General features: G+C 49.0%; 1 protein-coding gene across 2 annotated transcripts in view; it reads right to left on the minus strand.

Annotated features, from left to right (window-relative positions):
• Positions 1–5908, minus strand: part of GPR45 (G protein-coupled receptor 45) — an 83609-nt gene extending 77701 nt beyond the window's left edge. The window contains exons 1-2 of one of the 2 annotated variants that reach the window (XR_012039432.1): positions 5822–5905; positions 5073–5615 (exon numbers count right to left, since the gene is read on the minus strand). The gene's annotated coding sequence lies outside the window, so the exon portion shown is untranslated. Of the gene's footprint in view, positions 1–5072; positions 5616–5821 lie in introns of those variants that run through there. The other variant, XM_072844393.1, reaches the window with a different exon arrangement.
• Positions 5909–7726: the final 1818 nt, after the last annotated feature.

The raw sequence follows: 7726 nt of genomic DNA on the forward strand, positions 1-7726 counted from the left end.
ACAAGATCAAAGGCTGGCACCTCTGCGACCTGACACACGCTTTGCCAGGAGCTCCATTACTGAGAAGTTCTCAAGAGAAAAGAACTGCTCTTGTGGGAACACCTGAGTCAGAGTCTTGGCTCTGGGGTCTCAACAGAGAACACTTCTCCTCCCTCCTTATCTGTAAACGTGGCAATGGTGATGCCACTTAAGTGGAACCTGGTGCCCAAAAAACTTTGTGAAAGCACTTCGTAAACAACTAAGAGATAAGCTAGCCTATCTCCGAAGACCATTATCACCAACAGAGGGGCAGAAGAAAGCTCATTGTGTGCAACTGGATGGCCCTTGGCTTGGAAAGAAGAATAGCTCATGATATGTTCTCAATAGCTAGTAACTTCAGATTGCTTTTATGCACCCCACTCTCAGATATATTGAGCTGGAGTTGCCCCAAAGTTAGTCATTTGTGTGCCTGCCACCTTCACAATTTTTTTTTTTTTTTTGCCACAGACAGCTGAATCTCGCCTGTGTTATAATTTACCTAATATGTCTTTTCACATCAAATTTAGGTTAACTTTATTGCTGTACATTTATTTTCATCTCGTTTCAATCAATAAGTCACAGCTTTGACATGCTGGTGACACGTGCTTCTGTGCTGCATACCATATTTGGGGAGACACTGTATTAAGCAAAAAAAAAAAAAAAAAAAAAAATCATTGCACCACCTAATCCAGACAGGAGGAGGAAAGGGAGCCTGCCAAAATCTCGTGTGAGTTGGCACAAAGAATGACTTGGATTTCCTCAAAGATGAGCAAAAGAACAGTCCTAGCACACTGGAAAGCAACCTCAAACTATAATCCATTATCTATCCACATATAATAAGGATTATTTACATTACTATAGCACTTTACAATTTTAACAACACATTCATGATCATTTTACATGGGGTCCTGACCCCAAATCTGGCAGCAGGTAGCGTGGCTGATACCATCCTTTTGCACAAGGAACTCAACAGTGTTAGGGGGTTTGTATGAGATCATGTTAGAAATAAAGAGCAGCAACAATAATGCCTCTGTCTTCAGCTCATTTCACTGCACCCTCCTCAGGGGGGGACAATATTTTTACAAGGACTGCTTTTCCCTCTTTCGGCAAGACAATTCTCTCATGCCACTTTTTATCAATCTACTCTTCCAAACTGTACATCCATTTGTCCATCCATCCATCGATCTATCCATTAATCCATCCATCTATCCACCCACCTATCTACTTACCCATCCATCCACTGCTCCATCCATTCATTGTTTTATCTGTCCTTCCAAACACGTACCCCAATCTATCCATTCATCTACTTATCCATCCTCTGATCCAGTCACCTACTTAGCCACTTCCCCATCCACCCACTTGATATTTGGGGACCTTCTTTGTGCTTGTTACTCACTATACAGAATACTGGAACTACCTACCAGCTTTTATTCTTATAAACTGAAAAGTATTCCTTGTGAACTAGAATGGCAATAAGAGTAGTATCTGCATCAATTTCTTCTGATTTGAAAATCTACCATAGATTTTCCCTGATGTTAGCAAAACATAGTAATATGCTCTACTTCTTCCTGTCAAGTGAAACAAAAACACTTGGGAGTGTGATAACAAAAGAAGCAGGAAAAGACCTAGTTAATAAGAGTCCTCTCCTCCATAAGTACATTGGAAGTACAATAATTACGGTTATGTTGTTGGATCACTTCAGATGAAAAGGGCACACTTCCAATTACTTCACATGAGTATCAAGTCCAAATAATTAGAAATACGTCCCTGATAGAGTCTTGGAACTTTTTGGAAGAGCTAATTTAAGCATCTAGGTGTTTTCTCGGCTGCCATTCAGAGTCGAGACTCACTTATCTTCATGATTGCAGTCTGTTTTGGTATTTTAATTCCTCCATTTCAGAGTTGAGGACAGCAAACCAATGATCAATGATGCAGGTGGCCTAACATATTGAGAGCCCATAAAGGGATGTGTCTCAAAGCAGATAAAAATAGAGAACAGAATGAGACAAAATGGGAATCAATTATCAACTAGCATAAAAAAGAAAGAAAAAATTCAAACAGGCCAAAAATATAAATAAAACATTGGAAATTTCTAGATAAAAAATAAAACAAAGCTTGAACCCTCCTACTAATTTTTTTTTTTAGTTTACCCCAACAGGCTGTAACTTCAATGAAGTTGTTTTTGTCATCCTTTCCCATCAGTGATGACTTCCTTGTCAATGAACACGGTAGAGCAATGGTTCTTGAACCTCAGTGTACATCAGAATTACCTGGAAGGCTGGTTAAAGCACAGATGCCTGGGACCCACTCTCAGAGTTTCAGATTTAGTAGGTCTGGGGTGGAACCCAAGAATGTGCTTTCTAAACCCCTGGGTAATGCTACTGCTGTGGTTAGTCTGGGGACCCCACTTTGAGAAGCACAACAGACCACCTCTAGTCCTCGTCTTCTTTTTCAGCTGTGTGTGACACTGGGCACCACTCCCCAGATCTCTGAATGCCACACATCTCTTGCTTTCCCAGCCATCTCTCTCCTCTTCTCCATTTTAGCACCCTAGTGTTCCTCGAGATGCTATGCTAAGCTTCTATCCTTTCCCTGAAATCTTCCTTTCCCTGAAATCTTGTCCACTCTGAAGCTTTTAGTTAACCATGTACACCTGGTAGCCTCCAGGCTGCAGCTCCAGCCTGATAAAATGTGAGCTTCATGGAGCACATATCCCAAGTGACTGGGGTGTGCCTGGCATATAGAATGTGCCCGATAAATATCCGTTACAACTTCCTAGTACATATTTCTACCTCAAAGTCCCACAAACTAACTGGCAACTGACATCAAATGTATTTGGAAAGAAATATGTCAGAGAAGGGCATTACACAAACTAGATTCATTCCCCGTATTTCCAACGGTACCATCATCTACCCATTCCGTAAGACCTAAGAAATCTGTAGGTCATTCCAGAAACCTTGCATGCCAAACACCAAGTTGTGCTGATTTCACTTCCTAAATCTCTTTCAGGTCCATCCACTTACCCCCATTCCCATTGCCACATCAAGGCCACCCCAGCCTCCAACCCGGCCCCTCCTGTAGTCTCTGCACCACACAGTCGGCTGAGAGATCTGATCTCATTCTATGCACTAAATGCACTCAATCTCATTCTATGCATTAAAACCTAACCAGTGACTCTACCTGCCCTTAGAGCCCCACCCTCCCCAGGGCCTTAAACTTTCTGACTGGGACCCCATGGCCTCTCCAACTATATCTCACGTGCTTTTCCTCAGCCCTGGACCTCTGACCTCCCCAACTTATTTTTGTTCCTCATTCCATGTGCTCTCATTTCTGATCCATGGCTTGCGATATTCTTTCCACCTGGAATACTCTTTCCTTTTCTTCCTGTGACATGTTGTAGCCGACTGCCTTCTATGCATTTCTCAGTTCCCAACTCAAACATTTATATCCTTCAAAAAGCCTTCCCTTCCTCTCTAATAAAAACAAAACAAAACACTCCTTAAGACTGGGATATGGCTTGCTTTGAGTTTCTATGACCTTCTGTATCTACATATACAGTATTACCCCTGCTTGTTTAATTATCAGTCTCATTTGCTCTTCGGGGGAAGGCTCATGTCTACACAGTGTTGGGGCCAGGGCCTGGACTTGGTCATATCTGCTGAAGGAATAGGCCAACCAGATTCAACAGGGGAAACTTAAAAGAAATTATTTTTCTATGTTGAAAGCAGTCTGAGAAGCAGTATGTCTGGAATGGGCACAGGGGAGCACTCTAGAATGATGGAAGTATTTTGTATTTGGTTCTGGGTGGAGGCAATATGAGGGTGTACATAGATAAAAATTCATCAAGCTGTACACTGAAGCGTGGTGCATTTTACATATGTAAGTCATACTTCCATAAAAGAAATGAATTATTTTAAAATTTTGGTATAACTCATATGGGGATATAAAAGTGCATATGGGTTAAAACAATTCATGTGGGTTTCACACTAGAATTTAGTAACAACCCAAGGCACAGAAGTTCCTTAAGATGCTAATTATTTCCCAAAGATCCAGAACAAAAACATGCTGAAGCAATTCTTTAAGTTCCCCCCCCCCCTTTTTTTTTTTCCAGAGGGAGGCAAGAGAATGGTGGGGAGGGGCAGAGGGAGAGGGGGAAAGAGAATCCCAAGGAGGCTCCACACCCAGGGTGGAGTAGAAGTGGGGCTTGATCCCACAATCCTGAGATCATGACCTGAGGGGAAATTGAGTAGGACACCTAACAGACTGACCTACCCTGGTGCCCCTTCTTTAGATCTTTGTTCTTAAATAAATAGATAAGTAATTAATCTCTGAGGGATTTGAGATAATGATGTATACTTATGTTTTCAATGTTTGAGGTATCTTCACTCGTGCAATGACAACTGCGGCTCTCCTGGGTCCCCATTATTTTTAATACTATCACTTTTCTTTTTCTCCTAGTAGGTACAGGACACAGGACCATACCGCAAGGTGCATTACCCCATTGAAAAGCAACACTGCTGTATCGACTGTTGCGATCATGTCAAGCGCTTTAGGATGTCTGGCTGTCTCTTAGACTAAAATGTAAAACATGGAGTGTTCAAGATTCATTTTCTAAGGAATAGGCAAAAATGCAGAGCATTTAGGCTCTTTTGTTCTGTAAGTTACTTTTGGTAAGAAGATCCCTGTGCTTTGTCATGCTGGGCTTCCTGGCAGCCCCTCTGGCCCCCCTGCTGTTAGCTCTGAGTGCTCAGCAGGCCTTTGGACCAGGTAAAGGCCAGTTCTGAAACAGCAATTAAAACATTCTTCAGCGAGGGTGACAAGCACCCAGGGGACACACGTGCATCCAAAATAATGACATCTAAGGCCACTAACCACTGAAAGGGCACTTTTTACACTTGAGACCAAAGTCAGTGCCTTCAGCCCTCTCCGGTGATTCTTCTATAAACGTACCTGTTTTGCTTCTGTTTTTGGTAGTATTTTTGTCAAAGTTCCATTTTCCTTACGCCTCTATTTGCTACCGGTATTGTGACATTCAAAATCAAAGGAGACAAAAATTTAAAATTCCTGATGAATTTAGTGGCGATACTACTTTCTCACCATGATCATCATTATTCCCAAGTGAGAGAAGAAAAAAAAAATGTTTAATATCTATGTAAAACCCTTTCCAGTACCAGACTAGAAAAACTGGAAGCTTGCCAGCCATCACAGGGACTGGGGGGAACGGAGCACCGCCGTGGTCCTTGTCCTGGTGAACGCGGGGCGGCTACCTGGCCAAGCCGAGGGGACCCAGGGTCCCAGCCAGAGGGACTTACTCCGGATTCGGAGCGCTCTGCCGCGGTTTCAAAGTATCACCCAGGAAAAGGAAATAATCCGATAAAGTTGACGTTACCCGGGGCAATGAGAGGGGAGGGGGGGGTCGGGGTGCCGCTGGGACGGGCGGCGGGCAGGGATGGGGATGGCGATGGTGGTGACGGTGACGGTGGAGGCGGTGGTGGCGGGGATGGTGATGGTGATGGTGGTGGTGGCGACGCTCGCCGGCTCCTCTCCCGTTTCTCCATCACTGCCTGGCCTCTGCCTCCTCTGTCCCCGCGTGGCCTCTGCCCGGAGAAACAAGCCGCCAGGATTTGCACCCAAGCCGCACGTCCTGGGGCGCAAGCCTGCGGCGCCGGGCCCCGGCCCCCGCGCCCCCCGCGCCCCCCGCGGCCGCCCCCCCCGGCTCCCCCTGCGCCCCGCCCGCCCCCGCCCCCGCCCCCGCCGGCGCCCCCCGTCCCCCGCCCCCCGCGCCCCGGCCGCGGTCACTTACGCCAGCGCCGGGCCCCGCTGCCCCGCGGCCCCGAGACAAAGGCTGCGCGGCCGCTGCGCCGCCGGCGGCTCCTCCGGCCGCTGCCAGGGACCCGAGGAGCGGGGGGAAGGGGGAGGGGGAGGGGGAGACAGGGGGAGGCGGAGGGGGCGGCGGGCAGGGGCCGCCCCGCTGCAGCGCCCGACCCCGCTCCTGCGCCCCGGGCCGGCCGCCCTCCTCGCCCGCAAACCTCCCCCCAGGGACCGGGTACCGCCCCTCGGGGGGGGCGGGGAGGAAGAGGAAGGGAGACGTGCGTGTGCGGGAGTGTGTGCGCGGGTGTGCGCGCGCGCGTGCCTTCCTCCCCGGCGGGATCCTCTCCCTCCACCCCCGCGGCCCGGGCCCTCTCCGGAAATGCCAGCCCCCGCCGCACCTGTACGTGTCTGGGCGCGCCCCCGCCGGGACCCGCTCCCCGTCCACGCACCCCTCCTCCTGACCGCCAACCGTTTTGGGAAGCGCAAAACTGAGACCTGAAGGTGAAGTGCCCAAAGACGCCAGGTGGGGGGAGGATGCCGGGACGAGGAACCCTCTTGGAGTGGGACCCACATCTCCCCCGTTTACCCTCCCTCGCTCGGCCCCACTTGCTGGCCCCCCGCGGGATCCGGCAGGCCAGAGGGTGGGGACCCGCGCAGGCGACTCCCACCCCCACCAACCAGGCGCCCCCGGGGACCCCCACCCCCACCAACCAGGCGCCCCGGGAACCCCCCACCACCAACCAGGCGCCCCCGGAGACCCCCACCAACAACAACCAGGCGCCCGCCCCCCCCCCCCCCCGCAGTCTTTCGCTTGGCCCAGTCATTTGCATCTTGCTAAGAATAGTGGCTTTGATTTATTTTTATTTTTAAAACTTTTCATTATGTGATTTAAAAAAAAAAATCAAAAGTAGAATAGTATAGGGAAGCCCTGAGTGCTCGGCTGCAGCTTCAAAGATCGTAGTAATATTATTTCCCGTCCTTTCCTTTATTCCCCACCCTTCTCCATCCCAGAGGCTAAGGACTTTAAAGGAACACAGGCAGTATCATTGCCCCACCTTACCAAATTAAGACTAATTCCTTAGGCTCGGCTGACTTTGATTTGTTAACAGCTGGTGGTTATTCATTGAGTAGTTCTCCTCAGGTCTGTGTTTAGTGCCTTAGGGATGCTGCTCAGCTGTGATGCGGGCCCTAGCTGTGTCCAAAGCTGGTGATAGACAACCGTTGTATACGTTGTTGACTGATGGAGCAGGAATTAGGAAGCTCTGACCTAGGAAAGGGCCAGATACTTCTGAGTGTGTCCCAGACCCTGGAAAATTTTCATTGCAGCCTGTCCTTCCAGAAAAATGCACACTTGAATTTGGATTTAAATTCTGGAGGACTTCTCACGGGCTGCCTGAACCCAACTGCAGGTTACAAACTACAGAGCTGGGCTCTGGACATGTCCCTTGCGGCCCCATGGATGGGGCTCTGGACATGTCCCTTGCGGCCCCAGAGATGAGAACCTGCGTATTCTGCTGGGTTCCCCTCTTGTTTGCTGAGAGCTCTGGGGCCCAAGGACAGCAGGGGAGTCACACTCGGACATCGGGCCTTTTTCCCTGGGAGGAAGCTCTGTGTTTAAGCCCTCGCAAGTGTGGCAATGGCGGTGGATTCTCAGCTGGACCGCAGAAGAGCATCCTTCCAGGATGAAGAGACGTGAGCTGTGCCAAGAGCAACTAAACCCTCAGTTCATCTGGATTCCCCAAGGCAGAGCTGGAGCACACCCATGAATGTATGGCTTTCGGGGGCATGTTAAGAGGCAGCCCAGCAGAGCAGTCAGGATTCCGCCTGGCTTTGAACCCAGTACCTCTTGCTAGTGACCTTGGGCAAGTCACTTGACATCTCTGTGCCTGTTTTCTCA

The sequence above is a fragment of the Canis lupus genome, chromosome 11 (genome assembly GCF_048164855.1).
Source record: "Canis lupus baileyi chromosome 11, mCanLup2.hap1, whole genome shotgun sequence".
Lineage (NCBI taxonomy): Eukaryota > Metazoa > Chordata > Mammalia > Carnivora > Canidae > Canis > Canis lupus.